The sequence below is a fragment of the Pleurodeles waltl genome, chromosome 3_1 (genome assembly GCF_031143425.1).
Source record: "Pleurodeles waltl isolate 20211129_DDA chromosome 3_1, aPleWal1.hap1.20221129, whole genome shotgun sequence".
NCBI classification, from domain to species: Eukaryota; Metazoa; Chordata; class Amphibia; order Caudata; family Salamandridae; genus Pleurodeles; species Pleurodeles waltl.
This window is the reverse complement of record NC_090440.1, coordinates 882,260-903,830: the sequence shown is the minus strand read 5'-3', so window position 1 is coordinate 903,830 and position 21,571 is coordinate 882,260. Positions and strand designations below refer to the sequence as shown.

At 48.7% G+C, this 21,571-nt stretch overlaps 1 long non-coding RNA gene across 1 annotated transcript in view; it reads left to right on the top strand.

The window, feature by feature from the left end:
• The window catches only part of LOC138285951 (uncharacterized), a 79,837-nt gene that overhangs the window by 40,971 nt on the left and 17,295 nt on the right, over positions 1–21,571 (top strand). The window lies entirely within an intron of this gene.

Here is a 21,571-nt window from a genome sequence, read left to right as displayed (position 1 = left end):
ATAATGCAGGAAAGACACAAACCAGCAATGCAACAACTGTGGATTTCCAATCTAGGGTACCTGTGGAACAAGGGGACCAAGTCCAAAAGTCACAAGCAAGTCGTAGATGGGCAGATGCCCAGGAAATGCCAGCTGCGGGTGCAAAGAAGCTTCGACTGGACAGAAGAAGCTGAGGTTTCTGCAAGAACGAAAAGGGCTAGAGACTTCCCCTTTGGTGGACGGATCCCTCTCGCCTTGGAGAGTCGTGCAGAAGTGTTTTTCCGCCGGAAGGACGCCAACAAGCCTTGCTACACGCAAATCGTGCGTTTGGCGTTTTTGGACGCTGCTGGGGCCCAGGAGGGACCAGGAGGTCGCAAATTGGACCTGAAGAGAGAGGGGACGTCGAGCAAGACAAAGAGCCCTCACTGAAGCAGGTAGCACCCGGAGAAGTGCCAGAAACAGGCACTACGAGGATGCGTGAAACGGTGCTCGCCGAAGTTGCACAAAGGAGTCCCACGTCGCCGGAGACCAACTTAGAAAGTCGTGCAATGCAGGTTAGAGTGCCGTGGACCCAGGCTTGGCTGTGCACAAAGGATTTCCGCCGGAAGTGCACAGGGGCCGGAGTAGCTGCAAAGTCGCGGTTCCCAGCAATGCAGCCCAGCGAGGTGAGGCAAGGACTTACCTCCACCAAACTTGGGCTGAAGAGTCACTGGACTGTGGGGGTCACTTGGACAGCATCGCTGGATTCGAGGGACCTCGCTCGTCGTGCTGAGAGGAGACCCAAGGGACCGGTAATGCAGCTTTTTGGTGCCTGCGGTTGCAGGGGGAAGATTCCGTCGACCCACGGGAGATTTCTTCGGAGCTTCTGGTGCAGAGAGGAGGCAGGCTACCCCCACAGCATGCACAAGCAGGAAAACAGTCGAGAAGGCGGCAGGATCAGCGTTACAGAGTTGCAGTAGTCGTCTTTGCTACTATGTTGCAGGTTTGCAGGCTTCCAGCGCGGTCAGCGGTCGTTTCCTTATCAGAAGGTGAAGAGAGAGATGCAGAGGAACTCGGCTGAGCTCATGCATTCGTTATCTAAAGTTTCCCCAGAGACAGAGACCCTAAATAGCCAGAAAAGAGGGTTTGGCTACCTAGGAGAGAGGAAAGGCTACTAACACCTGAAGGAGCCTATCAGCAGGAGTCTCTGACGTCACCTGGTGGCACTGGCCACTCAGAGCAGTCCAGTGTGCCAGCAGCACTTCTGTTTCCAAGATGGCAGAGGTCTGGAGCACACTGGAGGAGCTCTGGACACCTCCCAGGGGAGGTGCAGGTCAGGGGAGTGGTCACTCCCCTTTCCTTTGTCCAGTTTCGCGCCAGAGCAGGGGCTAAGGGGTCCCTGAACCGGTGTAGACTGGCTTATGCAGAATTGGGCACATCTGTGCCCAACAAAGCATTTCCAGAGGCTGGGGGAGGCTACTCCTCCCCTGCCTTCACACCATTTTCCAAAGGGAGAGGGTGTCACACCCTCTCTCAGAGGAAGTTCTTTGTTCTGCCATCCTGGGCCAGGCCTGGCTGGACCCCAGGAGGGCAGCTGCCTGTCTGAGGGGTTGGCAGCAGCAGCAGCTGCAGTGAAACCCCAGGAAGGGCAGTCTGGCAGTACCAGGGTCTGTGCTACAGACCACTGGGATCTTGGAATTGTACCAACAATGCCAGGATGGCATAGAGGGGGCAATTCCATGATCATAGACATGTTACATGGCCATATTCGGAGTTACCATGGTGAAGCTACATATAGGTAGTGACCTATATGTAGTGCACGCGTGTAATGGTGTCCCCGCACTCACAAAGTTCAGGGAATTGGCTCTGAACAATGTGGGGGCACCTTGGCTAGTGCCAGGGTGCCCTCACACTAAGTAACTTTGCACCTAACCTTTACCAGGTAAAGGTTAGACATATAGGTGACTTATAAATTACTTAAGTGCAGTGTAAAATGGCTGTGAAATAACGTGGACGTTATTTCACTCAGGCTGCAGTGGCAGGCCTGTGTAAGAATTGTCAGAGCTCCCTATGGGTGGCAAAAGAAATGCTGCAGCCCATAGGGATCTCCTGGAACCCCAATACCCTGGGTACCTCAGTACCATATACTAGGGAATTATAAGGGTGTTCCAGTAAGCCAATGTAAATTGGTAAAAATGGTCACTAGCCTGTCAGTGACAATTTGGAAAGAAATGAGAGAGCATAACCACTGAGGTTCTGATTAGCAGAGCCTCAGTGAGACAGTTAGTCACTACACAGGTAACACATTCAGGCACACTTATGAGCACTGGGGCCCTGGGTTACCAGGGTCCCAGTGACACATACAACTAAAACAACATATATACAGTGAAAAATGGGGGTAACATGCCAGGCAAGATGGTACTTTCCTACACCGGGTCTGTGCTAGAGACTCGGGGTATTGTGGAATTGTCTCCCCAATGTCAGAATGGCATTGGGGTGACAATTCCATGACCTTAGACATGTTACATGGCCATGTTAGGAGTTACCATTGTGACGCTATACATAGGTAGGGACCTATGTATAGTGCACACGTGAAATGGTGTCCCCGCACTCACAAAGTCCGGGGAATTTGCCCTGAACGATGTGGGGGTACCTTGGCTAGTGCCATGGTGCCCACACACTAAGTAACTTTGCACCCAACCTTCACCAGGTGAAGGTTAGACATATAGGTGACTTATAAGTTACTTAAGTGCAGTGGTAAATGGCTGTGAAATAACGTGGACGTTATTTCACTCAGGCTGCAGTGGCAGGCCTGTGTAAGAAATGTCAGAGCTCCCTATGGGTGGCAAAAGAAATGCTGCAGCCCATAGGGATCTCCTGGAACCCCAATACCCTGGGTACCTCAGTACCATATACTAGGGAATTATAAGGGTGTTCCAGTATGCCAATGTGAATTGGTGAAATTGGTCACTAGCCTGTTAGTGACAATTTGGAAAGCAGAGAGAGCATAACCACTGAGGTTCTGGTTAGCAGGGCCTCAGTGAGACAGTTAGTCATCACAGGGAACACATACATATAGGCCACAAACTTATGAGCACTAGGGTCCTGGCTAGAAGGGTCCCAGTGACACATAACAAACATACTGACAACATAGGGTTTTCACTATGAGCACTGGGCCCTGGCTAGCAGGATCCCAGTGAGACAGTGAAAACACCCTGACATATACTCACAAACAGGCCAAAAGTGGGGGTAACGATGCTAGAAAGAGGCTACTTTCTCACAATAAGACATTCTGGAAGGACTGAAGATGGATTCCTGGACCTGCAAAGGAAGGAGACCAAGTTCAAGAGTCACGAAAGTGTCCAGTAGGGGCAGGAGCCCACTAAACCCCGAAAGAAGGTGCAAAATGGCTGCCTCCACGTGGAAGAAGCTGAAGATTCTGCAGCAACGGAAGCTGCCAGGAACTTCTCCTTTCCACAGAAGATGTCCCACGGCGTGCTGGAAGATGCAGAGTTGTTTCTATGCAGAAAGACCGCAAACAAGCCTTGCTAGCTGCAAAGTTTGCAGTTGAAGAAAAAGGGTGCTGCCCGGGCCCAGGAAGGACCAGGAGGTCGCCACTTGGAAGGGGAGCCAGAGGGGGCACCCAGCAACACAGAGAGCCCACACAGAGGCAGGCAGCACCCGCAAAAGTACTTGAACATGGGTTCAAGAAAACTGAGCATGGCAGTCATCTCAACACTACAAAGGAGGGTCCACGAGCCGGCGTTCAGCTCAGTGAGCTGAGCAATGCAGGACGGAGTGCTGGGGACCTGGGCTGTGCTGTGCACAATGGATTCTTTGAAAAAGTGCACAGAAGCCCAAGCAGCTGCAGTTCACGTAGGACACAGGATTACTGTCTGGCGTGGGGAGACAAGGACTTACCTCCACCAAATTTGGACAGATGGACCACTGGACTGTCGGGTCACTTGGATCTAGCTCCTGTGTTCCAGGGACCACGCTCGTCACGATGAGAGGGGACCCAGAGGACCGGTGAAGCAGAGGTTTGGTGCCTGCGTTTGCAGGGGGAAGATTCCGTCTACCCACTGGAGATTTCTTCTTGGCTTCCAGTGCAGGGTGAAGGCAGGCAGCCCCCAGAGCAGGCACCACCAGGAAACAGTCAAGAAAGCCGGCAAGATTAGGCGCTACAATGTCGCTGGTAGTCTTCTTGCTACTTTGTTGCAGTTTTGCAGGTGTCCTGGAGCAGTCAGCGGTCGATCCCTGGCAGACGTCGAAGAGGGAGATGCAGAGGAACTCTGGTGAGCTCTTGCATTCATTATCTGAAGAGAAGCCCACAGGAGAGACCCTAAATAGCCCTCAGCGGAGGATTGGCCACCTAGTCTGGTAAGCACCTATCAGGAGGGGTCTCTGATGTCACCTGCTGGCACTGGCCACCCAGAGGCCTCCATTGTGCCCTCACACATCTGCATTCAAGATGGCAGAGGTCTAGGACACTCTGGAGGAGCTCTGGGCACCACCCCTGGGGTGATGATGGACAGGGGAGTGTTCACCCCCCTTTCCTTTGTCCAGTTTCATGCCATAGCAGGGGCTGGGGGATCCCTGAACCAGTGTAGACTAGTTTATGGACAGAGGTCACCATCTGTGCCCTTCAAAGCATTCCTAGAGGCCAGGAGAGGCTACTCCTCTCACGCCCTTAACACCTATTTCCAAAGGGAGAGGGTGTAACACCGTCTCTCAGAAGAAATCCTTTGTTCTGCCTTCCTGGGACTGGGCTGCCCAGACCCCAGGAGGCAGAAGCATGTCTATGGGTTGGCAGCAGCGGTAGCTGCAGTGAAAACCCCAGAGAGCTGGTTTGGCAATACCCGGGGTCCATGCTGGAGCCCCATGGATTCATAGAATTGGCACCCCAATACCAGAGTTGGCTTGAGGGGACAATTCCATGATCTTAGACATGTTACATGGCCATATTTGGAGTTACCATTGTGAAGCTACATAAAGGTATTGACCTATATGTAGTGCACGTGTGTAATGGTGTCCCCGCACTCACAAAGTCTGGGGAATTTGTCCTGAACTATGTGGGGGCACCTTGGCTAGTGCCAGGGTGCCCTCACACTCAGTAACTTTGCACCTAACCTTCACTAGGTGAGGGTTAGACATATAGGTGACTTATAAGTTACTTAAGTGCATTGTAAAATGGCTGTGAAATAACATTATCTCACTCAGGCTGCAGTGGCAGTCCTATGTAAGAGCTCCCTATGGGTGACAAAAGAAATGCTGCAGCCCATAGGGATCTCCTGGAACCCCAATACCCTGGGTACCTAAGTACCATCTACAAGGGAATTATAAGGGTGTTCCAGTGTGCCAATGAGCATTTGAAAAAATGGTCACTAGCCTGCAGTAACAATTTGAAAGGCAGAGAGAGCATAAGCACTGAGGTTCTGATTAGCAGAGCCTCGGTGACACAGTTAGGCACCACACAAGGAACACATTCAGGCCACAACTATGAGCACTGGTCTTGGCTAGCAGGATCCCAGTGGGACAGGCAAAAACAAACTGACACACAAGTAAAAAATGGGGGTAAGATGCCAGGCAAGATGGTACTTTCCTACACAACCCCCCCCCAAAATGAAGAACAATAAAGGCTAACCTTGCCCACATGAGTCTTCATTATCGAAGTGGAAATATCTGGAGTCCATCTGGATTGGAGTGGGTACTCCCAGGTCTATGTTTCACTGTATAGTCCATTCCCTGTAGGGAGATGGACCACCTCAACAATTTAGGGTTTTCACCTTTCATTTGTTTATGCCATAATAGTGGTTTGTGGTCTGTCTGAACAATATAGTGAGTACCAAACAGGTATGGTCTCAACTTTTTCAGTGCCCAGACCACAGCAAAGGCCTGCCAATACCCTACATTTAAATCAAAGGTGCTTAGATACTTGGCAGAAGCCAGTGTATCTATTAGCTCATCTGCCCTGGGTATAGGGTGAGCATCAGTTTTGGTTACTTGATTGAGTCCTTGATTGACACCAGTTCCTTAGGGAAGCCCACTCTGGAAAAGATTCCCAGGAGGGCCTTTGCCACTGCAGGAGCTGTAGAGGTCCTTAAGGGAATTGCTTCAGGATACCTAGTGGCATGGTCCACTACCACAAGGATGAATCTATTGCTTGAAGCTGTTGAAGGGTCAAGGGGGCCAACTATGTCAACCCCTACCCTTTCAAAGGGCACCCCAACCACTCGGAGTGGAATTAAGGGGGCCTTAGGTGTGCCACCAGTCTTGCCACTGGCTTGGCATTTCACACAGGAGCGACAAAACTCCTTAGTGTCCTCTGACATATGAGGCCAGTGAAACAATGGAACAAGTCTGTACCAAGTTTTACTCTGGCCCAAATGCCCAGCCAAAGGAATGTCATGTGCCAAGGTAAGAAGAAACTCCCTATTCTGCAAAGGGATAACCAATCTCCTGGCAGCTCCAGGTTTAGGGTCCCTTGACTCAGTATAAAGGAGATTGTCTTCCCAATAGACCTTATGGCTATCAGTGACATCCCCATTCTGCTGTTTGACAGCTTGCTGTCATAAACCCTCTAGTGTGGGACAGGTCTGCTGTGCCACACTCAGATCTTCCCTAGCAGGCCTCACTGCACCCAAAAGCTCAGCAGTGTCTGCTGCCAGCTCATCTGGTGTAGGTTCTGCACAGGGATAGGATTCCTCTTCCTCAAAAGGGGAATCTTCTGGAGAGGGGGGTGGTAGTGGCCAAGGATTTACCCTTTCTACCCCTAGCTTTTGGGAGCACTTGGTCCATTGTTCCAGGATCCAAGCTTCCATGTCCTCTTTGCTTCTGGGCCTGAGCCCTTGTGAGAGCAAAGATATGCCCTGGAATGCCCAGCATTGCTGCATGAGCCTCCAGCTCCACTTCAGCCCAAGCTGATGTCTCCAAATCATTGCCTAGTAAGCAGTCTACAGGTACATCAGTGGCTTCCACAACTTTCTTTGGACCAGTAACCCCCCCGCCCCCCGCAGTTGAGATTCACAACAGCCATGGGGTGGCTAAGAGTGTTGTTATGAGCATCAGTCACTTGGTACTGCTGACCAAGTAGGTGTTGATCAGGGTGAACCAGTTTCCCAATCACCATATTGACACTGGCTCCTATATCCCCGTAGGCCTGAACCTCAACACCATTTATTAGGAGAAGTTGCTTGTACTTACCCATATTAAGGGGACATGCAACCAAGGTGGCAAAGTCAATATCACCATCAGAGACTAAAACAGCCTCTGTGGTCTCCCTAACAAGACCAACCCCAACTAAATTACCAATGGTGAGCCCAGCTACACCCTTGGATTGGCTATTTGTAGTAGATTTCCCACCACCACTGCTATTACTAGGGGCACTAGAGGACGCAGTTGGGGTTGTAGTAGTGGGAGCCTTGGTGTTTTTCTTTGGGCAAGTGGAATCACTTGCCCAATGGCCTTTACTCTTACATAAATAACACCATGGCTTATTTTGATTGTGGGAAGAGGAGTTGGACCCACCACCCCCAGAGGATGTTTGTGGGCCTGATGAAGACTCAGAATGTTTTTTATCTTTGTCCCCACCCTTGTCAGAAGACTTACCATCCTTCTTCTTGCCATCCTTGTCACCACCTGTATGAACTTTCCTTTTCACTCTTGTTCTGACCCATTTGTCTGCCTTCTTTCCCAATTCTTTGGGAGAGGTCAGATCTGAGTCTACCAAGTACTGGTGCAACAAGTCAGACACACAATTATTCAAAATATGCTCTTTTAGGATTAGATTAGACAGGCTTTCATAGTCAGCCACCTTACTACCATGTAACCATCCCTCCAAGGCCTTCACTGAACAGTCTACAAAGTCTGTCCAGTCTTGAGAGGACTCTTTTCTGGTATCTCTTAACTTTATCCTGTATTGTTCAGTGGTTAAGCCGAATCCCTCTAAGAGTGCATCCTTCAAAACTTTGTAATTATTAGCATCAGTTTCTCTGACAGTAAGGAGCCTATCCCTACCCTTACCAGTAAAAGATAGCCACAAGATAGGAGCCCGCTGCCTTTGAGGGACCAACTGTATCATACAGGCCCTCTCAAGTTTAGCAAACCACTTTTTAATGACATCCCCCTCTTTGTAAGGGGGGACTATCTTATGCAGGTTTCTAGAATCTTGTTGTCTTACAGGATTACTATCAAAAACACTGCTGCTGCCACCATGGGGTACTAAACCCAACCTCAGCCTTTTCCCTCTCTACATCTAGGGATTCCCTGTCTAAGGCCAACTGTAGCTTCAGTGTGGTCTCTTCCAACCTCAGCTTTCTGAGTTCCCTGTCTAGGGTGTTATCCTCAGGGTGGGAGGCTTGGGAATTCTGAGACAAAGAGGAAATGTGGGAATTGGCAGAAGTGCACCTGTCTCTAACTGGCTGGACTCTAGGTATCTGGCATTTAGGAGTGAAAGGTGCCCTACTACTGTGTGACCCCCCTCCCACTACCAGTTTCAATAGATGGCCTGTTAGCTGACAGGTCTTTGGATGAACCCTCCCCAGAGTCCTCAGGGCCCTCCCCTGATTCTTGCTGGCTACCCCCCTCCTCTACCTCCTGATCCTGGGATGGCTCAGACTGGTTCTGGTCACTTTCTGGGAGAAGGCTAAGGAGAAGATCTTTGGTAGGCTTCTTACCAATGCTATACCTCTTTTTACCCAGAGATCCATCAAACTTTTAAAGTTTAAACTACCATAGGTTGCCTGGACAACTGTGGGAGTAAGTTCTACTGCAGACATAGTTGTAAGAAAGGGTTTAGGACAGAGAGAAAAACGTTTTTAGAACTTTTAAGGAAAAGAAAAAAACTTTTCAAACTTTTCAAAACCTTTTATAAACTCTGTAGAAAGTTTGTAGAAAGAAAGTTAAACTGTTAAGGTTAACTGTGTATATTTTTAAGTATTTGGTATATGTTTTCTGATGAAAAGCACCAATGACAAAGTGGTAAAGCAGTTACAAGTACTTATCCCAGCGCTGCACCACCAATGTAGGAGGCTGGACTGGCTGATAGTGGGTACCTCATGGTACTTACACCGTCTACCAGGTCCAGTTATCCCTTATTAGTAGATTAGTAGTGGAACGAATTGGCCAAAGCACACAGAATATAGGCCCTCATTCTGACCCTGGCGGTCGGCGGAGAGACGGCGGTCGGACCGCGAACAGACCGGCGGTATTAAAAATGGCATTCTGACCGCGGCGGTCCCCGCCGCGACCGACCGCCACTTCTCCACTCCGACCGCCGCGGCGGTCATGACCGCGGGGCTGGAGTTTGCGCACTCCGGCCCGGCGGTCGTCCCAAGACCGCCAAGGGTATTATGACCCTGCCTACCGCCGCGGTTTCTTGCGGGCGGGAACCGCCGTGCGAACCATGGCGGTAAGCACTATCGGGGCCAAGGAATTCCTTCCCTGGCACTGATAGGGGTCTCCCCCACCCCCCACTACCCACCCGAGTCCTCCCCCCACACCCTCCACCCCCCTGCTACCCCCCAGAGGTGGTACGAACCCCCTCCCCACCCCCACCCCGACATGCACATACATGCACCCCGACATGCACACACCCCCAACATGCACATATACACACCCCCTACACACACATACACAACGGGGACACATACCCGCACACATACATGCCGACATGCACACCCGCCGAACTAAACACATTGCCCATAGGCACAGCAGCACTCCCCGCCCGCATGCACGCACTCACACACCCCCTCTACACACTCACACGCACACCCCCATGCACGCACACATCACACAACACCCCCCCACCCCCTCCCCTCACGGACGATCAACTTACCTTGTGCGTTGGTCCTCCGGGAGGCGACGGGAGCCATAGGGACGTGACCGCCAACAGAAGACCGCCAACAGAAGACCGCCACACAGAAATGTGGGTCGTAATTCTGGGGGCGGTGTTCTGCTGGCGTGGCGGTGGAGGTTGACCAGTCTCCACTTTCCCGCCGACCGCCAGTGTGGCTGCTGGCGGTATTCCGGCGGAACGCTCCCAGCGGTCGGAATACGCGCAGCGGCATACCGCCGCGGTCGGCGGTCTTTACCGCGGCGGTAACTCGGCGGTCTTGCGAAAAGACCGCCAAGGTCAGAATGAGGGCCATAGTGTCCAATAGTGTTGCAAGGATAAGGATCCCTGATAGTGTAATGAAAATCAGAGTAAGTATGAGGTTGAAGAAAAGTCCTGGCTCTCATTGGTAGATGATGTCTTTATTCGTGAGTGTTGTAGAACATAGCAACATCATAGATAGACAGCCTTAGTAACATCATAGATAGACAGCCAACACGTGTTTCGTCACACAAGTGACTTCATCAAGGCTGGGCCGTAAGGCTAGAACGCTCAATGTTAATTAGGTATGTGGGCTAGAATAGGTGATATTGATCTTGATAGTTTAGTAAATTCAAAGTAGTATGGCTGCCCGAGGAGCAGCAGGGTTAGTAGGTGTTGGGTACGTAGGTAAGTTCAGGTATAAGCAGGCCCTGATAAGCCATGAGACAAAACCTTGTAGAGGCAGGCCGGAGAGGCGCGGTAAGCAGCCAAGGAGCGTAGTGACCTATGTGCATTGCACCCGTGTAATGGTGTCCCCACACTCACAAAGTCTGGGGAAATTGTCCTGAATTATGTGGGGGCACCTTGGCTAGTGCCAGGGTGCCCTCACACTTAGTAACTTTGCACCTAACCTTCACCAAGTGAGGGTTAGACATATAGGTGACTTATAAGTTATTCATGTGCAGTGAAAAATGGCTGTGAAATAACGTGGACGTTATTTCACTCAGGCTGCAGTGGCAGGCCTGTGTAAGAATTGTCTGAGCTCCCTATGGGTGGCAAAAGAAATGCTGCAGCCCATAGGGATCTCCTGGAACCCCAATACCCTGGGTACCTAAGTACCATATACTAGGGAATTATATGGGTGTACCAGTGTGCCAATGAGAATTGGTCAAATTAGTCACTAGCCTGGAGTGACAAATTTAGAAAGCAGAGAGAGCATAAGCACTGAGATTCTGGTTAGCAGAGCCTCAGTGATACAGTTAGGCACCACACAGGGAACACATACAGGGCATGCACTATGAGCACTGGGGTCCTGCCTAGCAGGATCCCAGTGACACAAGGGCAAAAACAAACATACATACAGTGAAAATTGGGGTAACATGCCAGGCAAGATGGTACTTTCCTACACTCACCAACCGCCTTGAACTCTCCAAAAAACTGGACCACACCCAATCCGGTTTTCAAAGCAACTATAGCATTGAAACAGCACTCATTGCTGCCACAGATGAGATCTGCACCATACAGGATTGGAGAGAAATCGCCATCTTTATCCTTCTTAATCCTTCAACTTCTTTCCATACAGTATCACGATCCGGGCTCCCCAGAAGTCTGCACAACAAAGGCATCCGATGACCAGCCATCAACTGGATATGTTCCTTCCTCACAGGAAGAACACAGATTCAAGCTCCCACCCTACATATCAGAACCCAAGAACTGCATCTGCAGAGTCCCTCAGGGTTCATCACTCAGCCCAACTCTGTCCAACATTTACATGACTTTGCTCACCGACATCATCAGAGCACATGGTGTCTCCATCATCTCCTATGCCGATGACACACAACTCATCCTATCAAGCCTACAACCACCAGATCTGATTTCACCAAATACATGGTCAATGTAGCAGAGCGGATGAAAGTCAAATACTTGAAAATCAACTCCAACAAGATGGAAGTGTTGATCTTCGGGAACAGGAACTCCCCCTGGGACTCCACTTGGTGGCCTTCAGAGCTTGGTCCCACACCCACATCAACCAAATGTGCAAGAAATCTGGGAGTCATCTTAGACAACAAATTCAACATGGCAGCACAAGTAACCCAGTCAGCTCCTCCTGCTTCCATTAATTATGCATGCTTTGAAAAATCTTTTAATGTATGCCCTGGAACTCCAGACGTACTGTCATTCTAAGCTGGAATCTCCCACCACCTCTTCCACTGACTTCAGACCATCTCGAATACTGCAGCAAGACTCATCCTAGACCCCTCAAGATGCACCTACATCACACCACACTTCATAGAGGTCCACTGGCTCCCTAGACACAAAGGCTGCCAATTCAAACTTCTCACACATGCACTGAAGGCACTGCACAACATAGGACCAGCATATCTTAACAACCACCTTCACTTCCACCAACCCACCAGACACCTGCGCTAAGCCTCAGCCACAGTCCCACTTAGACACATATCCCATCTCCTCAAAGCAGAATAGGAGGTCTGGCTTTCTCCCACATTGCACCTAAAACCTGGAATAACCTCCCTCCACACGTCAGGGCCTCCCCTTCTGGAATTCTGCAAGAAGCCGATGATGTGGTTCTTCAACTAATTACCCAAGGCTGACTCACTGATTGACCCCACAGACCCACACCTTTAAATCTGTTCCAGTGCCTGGATACCCTATGGAGGGATAAGCAGAGCTTCACAAATCCATTTTACGTAATGTTAACATAACATAGCATAAAGATGGACATCCAGATAGATCGATAGATAGACAGATAGATAGACAGATAGATAGATAGACAGAAAGACAGACAGATAGATAGATAGATAGACAGACAGACAGACAGACAGACAGACAGACAGACAGACAGACAGACAGACAGACAGACAGATAGCTAGATAGATAGATATATAGACAGACAGACAGACAGACAGACAGACAGACAGACAGACAGACAGACAGACAGACAGACAGACAGACAGACGGATAGATAGATAGATAGATAGATAGATAGATAGATAGATAGATAGATAGATAGATAGATAGATAGATAGATAGATAGATAGATGGATAGATAGATAGATAGACAGACAGACAGGTAAAAAGGCAGGAAGCTAGGCAGGTTGATAGCTAAGCAGGTAGATAGCAAACAGGTAGATAAACAGAAGTAGCTAGAGAGACAAGCAGAAAAAGAGACAGGGGGATATTTATTCAGACAGTCAGTTAAATAGTTAGGCAGTTAGATGGACAGACAGACAGGTAGGGTAGCATAGATGGATAGATAGATAGATAGATAGTACAGGAACCAGATAGACAGATAGATAGATAGATAGATAGATAGATAGATAGATAGATAGATAGACAGATAGATAGATAGATAGATAGATAGATAGATAGATAGATAGATAGATAGATAGATAGATAGATAGATAGATAGATAGATAGATAGATAGGTAGATAGATAGATTGATTGCACATGAACTTGGAATAAACAGCAGAGCTAAAACAGTAGTATAGAATTTGAATGTCTATATAAGTACAACACACAAGAGCATTGAAAGCAACCTAGAAAGTCATAAAAGCAGGACATACAGACTTAATTGGGTTACATATATAACTGCAGTCCCCCATTAATGCAAGCATGATACCCAAGGGTGCAGTTAGGAGTGCACTTCACTGCATGCATACTTAAAAAACATGACAATGTCATCAAGAACATTTTCAAATGGTATGTTGTGAATTAGCAGCGGTCAGATAGATATTAAAAAGGCCACTCTAAAAGGAATTTGCAACAGCATCAGCAGGAGACAGGAACTTATGACGCTGGACTGTGCTCTCTGCTTAACATGGAGAGCTGGTAGAAAGCATCCTGCTATCTCAGTAGACTCTAAACACAAAGGTAAAAAACAGCTAAAGGTCTTGGCTAACACCAGACCTAAAAAGGAAAATGCATTTAAAGATTGTTTTTGTGTAGGAAGGTGTTCCGATCTGCACAAAAACCATCCTGCCTGTAATGCAAGCACCTTTGCACCATGGCACTAGGGTCCCTGCATTGGCGGGAGGGAGCACACAGTGCACCGCACTGGGTGGTAGCAGGAATGAGTCTCAGCTTAGTAGACACGGCACATTTCTGCTCTCTCCCTGTCACCCACATACTGCAGCGAGTTGTCTTGCTGCATTTTGTTGCAAGACGTCTTAGTAGATCTTCCCCTCATTTTCTTTGGGAAAACCTTGTGGGATCTACACAAATGACCCTTTGGCTGATATGTGAATGTTGTGTATTTTTCGAATGTATAGCTTTTCTATAACACCCAGGGGTTTCACACTTGTTTTCACCACAAACTGGAAGTAGATTGACAGCACAAAAATGAGGGGAAATGGGTTACTCTTTGAAAACTGTCAAACTTTTGGTTAAAGCATTTTTTGTATTCAGTTCTGTATGTTTCTAAAACCTCTGAAAATTGTGATTTTATCGACCAGTACGAATAAAACTAGTCCTTGGGCAGCACTTTTTTCCAATTTTTCCTAAAAAACTAAGGGCCAAATTTACATGAAAGTGGTGAAACGTGGCGCTGTGGTAAAATTGGCAGATCTGCACTCTGTCACGTTTGAAACGCAGGTCTGCGCTGTCTTCCACCTAGCGCTAGTGTTGAATTTAGCTGCCTAGTGCCAACGCAGGCCCTCTTGCAGCATGCCTGCCCTGCAGGGAATGATTGGTCTCCCTTCCTGCACATAAACAATCACTAATGGTATAGATGTGCGCTGCAGAATATGGAGAAGGGCGCAGCGCAACGGATGCTCTGGTGATGCTGGGGGTTTGCAAATATGCCCCCAAATTTACATTTAGCTTTGCTGTTTTGTCGGTCCTCTCAAAAGGAATCTACAAACCCTGGGTATCTTTAGAATCACCAGGATGTTGAGGGAAAAAAAGGACACAAACTTGGTGTGGATGTGTAAAGAAAACGTGATGGATGCCTAAGCGTGAAGTACCCCAAAGAACCAAAAAGGGCTTCTCACTGGGGTGGAAAAGCATCAGCAGTGAAGAGGTTAATCTTGCCTCATGAGACAAATAACTTCATTAAAATGGAGTTGCCACCTAGAGTTTGTTGCTTCTTGGGTTGTATATTCCACAGGATACAAAAGAAAATATGTGAGGCTGATATGCAGACTCCTGGATGTCTGTTTAGGCAAAGATGACACATTTTCAAAGGATTTACTGAAAAGGAATAGTAAAGACAAAGCAAAGCAGAACTCTACTGAGCACCGAAGGTGACACACAACTGGATGGGAATTGAACCATATACTTGAGGCCATCTGTGCAGTAATAAACATGGAAAAGCAGTGCCACAAACACAACGCTGACTACATTCAGCATCAGTGCAGACACACACATGGATAAAACACACAACATAAATTCATGTGGGCCCCACACTCTTGGAAAATATGGGGTTCAGACATCACACATACATCATCAGTTGGGTCTCGTGGGAACAGTTACGTTTGGTCAGATCTGGACCCCTGGCTCTCTGGTTGACTTTATCACTTGAAATGTAAGGAGCAGTGTGGGCCTGAGAAGGAGTAAGGTCAATATAGTGAATAATAGCAGCAGACACTCTGGTCACTGCAGAACCAGTCACCTAAAATGTAATGTAACCACTTATCTCACTGTTGAACAGAGAGGCTGGCTGCATCCCCTATCTATGAGCTTTGGACCAGCACCAACAGTCTTGAAGTCTGTCTGGACCAATGACAGATGCACAAAGCCGAGCGTGAACTGCAGTTCCTCATGTAACTTAGAATTAACCATCTTCCAAAGTAAATTTTAAAAACAGAAAATATTGACCTCTCCTGAGGGATCCCATGATAGGTGCCATCATGAACAGGTGAATGTTTTTCTACAAAAGTACTGTAAGTGACTTGGTGCATATTCAATATGGGGGGAAAAGTGGGGTGATTCTGGAGAGAAGTTATGCAGAGTTTCTCCTGGAATGGGGGTTGAAGCTAACAATATAGTCATTGAAGGACATGCAAATCTTTCAGGTTTTAAGAACTACTAAAGGGGTAATTTTTAGAAACTGGATAAGCCACACACTCCCTTTCATAGGTGGTAGATATGCGCCCCCCAGCATCCCATGGGGGACATTTCTATGAAAGGAGAGGGGATCATTGCACCTTCCAAAGTGGGTCTGATGGGTTCATCGGATTGGATGTGAACTCATGATGTGCTTATGTAGGACACAACATTCCTACAATGCTCCTTCGCAACCCTGCTGACTCCTTTACCAACCCCTCTGACTCATTACCAACCTCACTGACTCCGCCCTAACCCCACTGACTTCGTACAAACCCGACTGACTCCTTATCAACACTGCTGACTCCTTACCAACCATGCTGACTCTGCCCCAACCCTACTGACTCCTTACAAACCTGGCTGACTCATTACCAACACTGCTGACTCCTTATCAACCCCACTGACTCTGCCCCAACACCGTTGACTTCTTACCAACACTGCTGACTCTGCCTCAACTCCCTTACTCCTTACCAGCCCTGCTGACTCCTTACCAACACCACTGACTCCTCCCCAGCCCTGCTGACTGCCTTACCACACTGACCTCTTACCAACACTGCTGATTCCATCCCAACCCCGCTGTCTCCTTTACCAACCCCGCTGACTCCTTACCAACCTCACTGACTCCGCCCCAACCCCACTGACTCCTTACCAAAACCACTGGCTCTGCCCCAAACTCGCTGACTCCTCCCCAACCCTGCTGACCCGCCTCATCCCTCCTTATCAACACCGGTGACTCCACCTCATCCCCGCTGACTCCTTACCAACACCAGTGACTCCTTACGAACCCCGCTGACTCTGCCTCATCCCTGCTGACTCCTAACAAACCCTGCTGATTCTGCCTCATCCCTGCTGACTTTGCCCCAACCCTTCTATCTCCTTACCAACCCGGATGACTCAATACCAACCCCACTGACTCTGCCTCATCCCCACTGACTCTGCCCCAACCCTGTTGACTCCTTACCAAGCTGGATGATTCCTTACCAACACTGCTGACCCCTTACCAACCCCGCTGACTCTGTCCCACCCCCGCTGACTACTTACCAACCCAGCTGACTATGCCTCATCCCCACTGACCCTGCCTCAACCACTCTGACTCCATACCAACACTGCTGACCACGCCTCAACTCGCTGACTCCTTACCAACCCAGCTGACTTCACCTCATCCCCGCTGACTCCTTACACACCCTGCTGACTCCTTACCAACACCGCAGACTCCGCCTCAACCCGCTGACTCCTTACCAACCCTGCTGACTCCCATTTAACCCCACTGACTCCTTACCAACCCTGCTGACTCCTTACCAACACTGATGACTTCGCCTCAACCCCGCTGACTCATTACCAATGTAGTGATCCCTCTCTAGGTGCAAGTGACCTGGATGGGGTGCTGGACAAAAACACAATAATGGTGTTTACTCTGACATCTCAAGGCCTGAATTACAGTATAAGATCCCACCCTATCCAATCTTACAATAACAATAATATACGTCTGTCGCTACTAGGCAGCTAATGTTAGGCCAGCTCTTCCATAGGAAACGCTGACCTAAAAATTGCAGGAAAAGGTGCTAATAACTTTAGCACTGTTAGACAAAGCTTCATGAAACTTTTCAAAAATGTGCTACTTTTTGACGAGTTTGTGCATGGAAATTTCAGCATGATTCGTCAACGGGGTCTTCGAAAAAACTTGGTCCCAAAATGCAAAATTCCCATTCATTTTCCATGAACATCTTTGAGATGGGCTATGGCAAAAACTTCTGAACGGAACTACACCAAATTTGGCAGGAGTCTCGATCTTGGTCTGTAGAGTGTGCATTTTGTGATTTAAGTATTAATCTGCTCATTAGTTTTTGAGAAATTGAGGTTAAAAAAAATGTATATCTCAACGGTTGTTAGAGACTCTTGTGAAAGCACCAATTTGAAATATAGCATTCTGATTGGCCCAGGGAGCTTTATTTTCCCTGGGCCATCTTGCTCCCCTGGTAGTCAGACTTCCTGGGAGCAAGCACTCTGATTGGCTATCAGCAACATGAGAAAAATGTTGCAGACAGCAATTACAGGACATGGGGACTTAGGCCCTCATTTCAACTTTGGCGGTAAAAACTGCCTACTGCTGTGGTGACAGCTACCAAAAGACCGTCGCCGCAGCTACCAGCTGTCCGCTATATTATGACCACAGCTGTATTTCCACCACAATAATGGTGGCAATCCAGCTATGGCCATGCCAGCAGATGGCGGTAAGGTGGCGCTGCTACCACCAGCAGTGCCATGCTAGTAGACCGCCGCCAGCTGTATTATGACCAATAATACAGCCTGGCGGTGTTCTGCTGGCGGTAGCAGCGCCCCGTCCTGTCTCCTGCCGGAGGACCCCCTGGATCTAGGTAAGTTGGGTCTCCGACAGGGGAGAGGGGTGGGGGGTGAATATATGTATGTGAGTGAATGCGGGTGTGTGTTGAGTGTTGAATGCATGTGTGCATGTACGGACGTGTAAGTGCGTGTATGTTGTGAAATGTGAATGCGTGTCTGCGTGTATGTTTGGAAGTGTGTGCGGATGTGTGTGTGATTGGAGGTATGCATGCGTGTAAGCATGTGCAAATGGGTATGTGTATGCGTGTGTGTGAAGGGGGCGTGAATGTAGGGGGGTGGGGAGATTGGGGTAAGGGTAACTGGAGAGGAAGGGGGGAAGACCCCTATCAGTGACAGGGAATGAATTCCCTGTCACTGATATGGCCTACTGCCATGGTTTTCGTGGTGTTACGAACGCCACGAAAATCATGGTGGTAGCTGGGGTCATAATCCCACATGCGGCCCGGCGGCTGTTACTGCTGTGGCGGTCGGAGTGGTACATTAGCGGGTTGGCTTCAGCCAACCCGCCAATGTCATAATATGGCGGTAAGTACCGCCAGCCTGTCGGCGGTACATACCGCCACTTTATCGCCGACCGCCGGGGTCGTAATGACCCCCGTAGTCTCCTGTCTTGAAGAAAAAATAAAAGCACTATAATGAGACAGGTAAAGATACCCTGACCCCCTAGGCCCCATGGAGAGGGGGGACCCAGAGGGACACCCGGAGCCAAAAACTTTAAAAAATCTACAAACATTGCTGTGATCCTGAGGGACTCCAGAGGGTAAAAAAAACAAATGGGGTCTGGGCCACATTCATTAAGTGTATGCCACAGGGAGCCCACCCTGGAAGGGGACTATATGACCCCACAACAGAGCCATTAAGGGCCCTGGGAGGCCACCACTGAGGCTGAAATTTGCATGTAAGGGGCAGGGGTCACACAGCCCCCATCCTAGAGCCCACCCCCAGAGCTGAAATTAGTGTATAGAGGGAGGGGGCCATGCAGCCCTCTTGCCTGAGCCCCCAGAGGCCCCGGGGAGTCTACCTCTAGAGACTAAATGAGTGTATATGGGGAGATGGCCATGCAGCCTCTTCCCTGAGCCTCTAAAGTCACAGAGGAGCCCACCCCCGGGACTGAAATTTTTAAAAATGGGGTGAGGGTGCAAACAGCCCCCTCCCTGAGCCACTAATGGCCCTGAGGACCTTTTGTATGAGCAATGCTGTCTCACCCTGTATTTGCGGAGCCGGTTGGGGCAGCAGGGACATTGAGGCTACCTCAGCGGCCACCAACGAGTATATGGTGAGTGCCCTGGGTGGGTACCTGAGCACCCACCTTTGACAGTCTGGTCCTGAGAGATGAGGTCCCCAGGGCCGAAAAAGTTCCAGGAAGAGGGTGGATCAAGTGCCCCCCCTTTAATTAAGGTACTGGCCATGGGGGATGGGGTCCCCAAGGCCTAACACGGCTTGAGGAGCAGCTCCACCTGGAACCCCTCCCCTTTAATTTAAGTGGTGGCCTTGGGCAATGGGTTCCGCAGGGCCTAATAGGACTCAGGGAGGGGCGAGGCAGGCCCTCTCCCCTTTCATAAAAAAGGAACCTGGGGCTAGGAGCCCCCAGGACTTAATAGGGCTTGGGGAGGGGTCCACACGGCCTCCCTCCCATTTAATTTAGAAATAATGGCCCTGGGGATGGGGTCCCCAAGGTCTAACAAGGCTTAGGGAGGGGGCCACACGCCCCCATCCTCTTTCCTAAAAAAAGGACCTGGGGGCCTAATAAGGCTTGGGAAGGTTGTCCACTAGGCTCTCCCATCTCCTTTAAAATAAGTAGGGACCTGGGTGATGGGTTCCCCAGAGCCTAATAAGGCCCAGGGAGAGGGACACATGGGTATCTTCCTCTTTAAAAAACAGAAGGTCCTATGGTCAGCCCTCTCGCGGGGGATTAGTTTTAAGTATGGTAATAAAATATTACTTTATGTTACAAAACCTTAAAAATTCACTGAAAAAAACATAGGTTAAAATAACATTATAATTCGGTGAATATATCAGTGACAACATTACTTTTTTAACAAAAAAAACACAGAAATTTGCCAGTTAAGTAGCACAGCTAACTATAACTTGTGCCCCTGCCATGCACTGCTTATGACCTCACAAATTACATCCCTCGTGACATGTTCTATGACATAATTTATGAAAACACTGATGCCATCTCCACTGAAATCACTGATGACATCATCCAAGATTCTTTTGTACAGATTTCTCCATAAAGAGCTACAGCATTAGAGCTCTAAAAGTAAGTTTAAAATAGCTCAGAATAATCTCCTGACAGTCCCAAACCCATATTGAGTAAAGAAGTTGATATGAGTAGAAAAGTTGGTTTTGCTGACAGTGTGTACTTTAGGGATGGAGTTTAATTTGTACCTATTTGCAGACAGTGAAACTCTCATGACAAATAAACTACAGAGTATTAAAAAGTATCAACTAAGAACAGTTTACACTTTGTGCATAACTTGTCCAAAGAGCGACTATTCATTCAAAATAACCAAGATCTGAAGGTGCTAAAGCTCATACTACCTGCAGCCTTTCGACTGTGGTGAAAACTTTACAGACAGCCTATCTCTTGAAGCAAAGCAAGCACAAGTACTTAGGTTGGTACCTGGCACACTCAGTAAGTAGAAATTGTCATGCTGAGAAGATTCTTTCTAATAGCTCAAGGCTGCCTACAATACTAAGGGGCATATTTCTGAGAGGGGTTGCCTTGCTCCTGCTCCACGCAGTGTGATGTGTGCCCGACGCAAGGTCAAAATGTGATTTATCAAGCCATGCAAGGCCCCCTTGCACAGACCTGAGTGGCTTGACAAACCCACAATAATGCAATGCAGCAGAAATTGCTATGTTGCGTTACTCTACCCCAGGGAGGGGTTCCATGGTTGTTGCGTGGTTGTACCCACGCAACACCCATGGATTTTGGCGCATTCCCAGATTTACCAAATGTGGTAGACCTGGGGATGGTCAATGGCTATGCTTTTTCAGGTGAGGTGTAACAAGGAGAAATATCTATATTTCTGCTTGTTACTTCATCGTTCAATGTGTGCTGCATGAGAAGTCTGATTGCAGAGATTCTGCCATGAGTGCGGAGACTTTTTGTGAATCAGGCCCCCAGGGTGGGAAGGATGGCGTCTCCTCATTGCTCACTCTGTTTTTGGATTGGCATGAGTCTTTGGTACAAGACCTTTCAGCTGGAGGGCATCACTGTTGCCACAACTGTTTTTCCAGTCAGTAAAGAGTGCCTCGGGTCCCCTGAAATTCCTCTCTTCGATGGTATATAGGGTTGGCCTTGTTGATGGTCCGCACATAAGGAGAAGAGGGTGGGAAGAGCTGCTTCCATGGTGGCTTCTCCACAT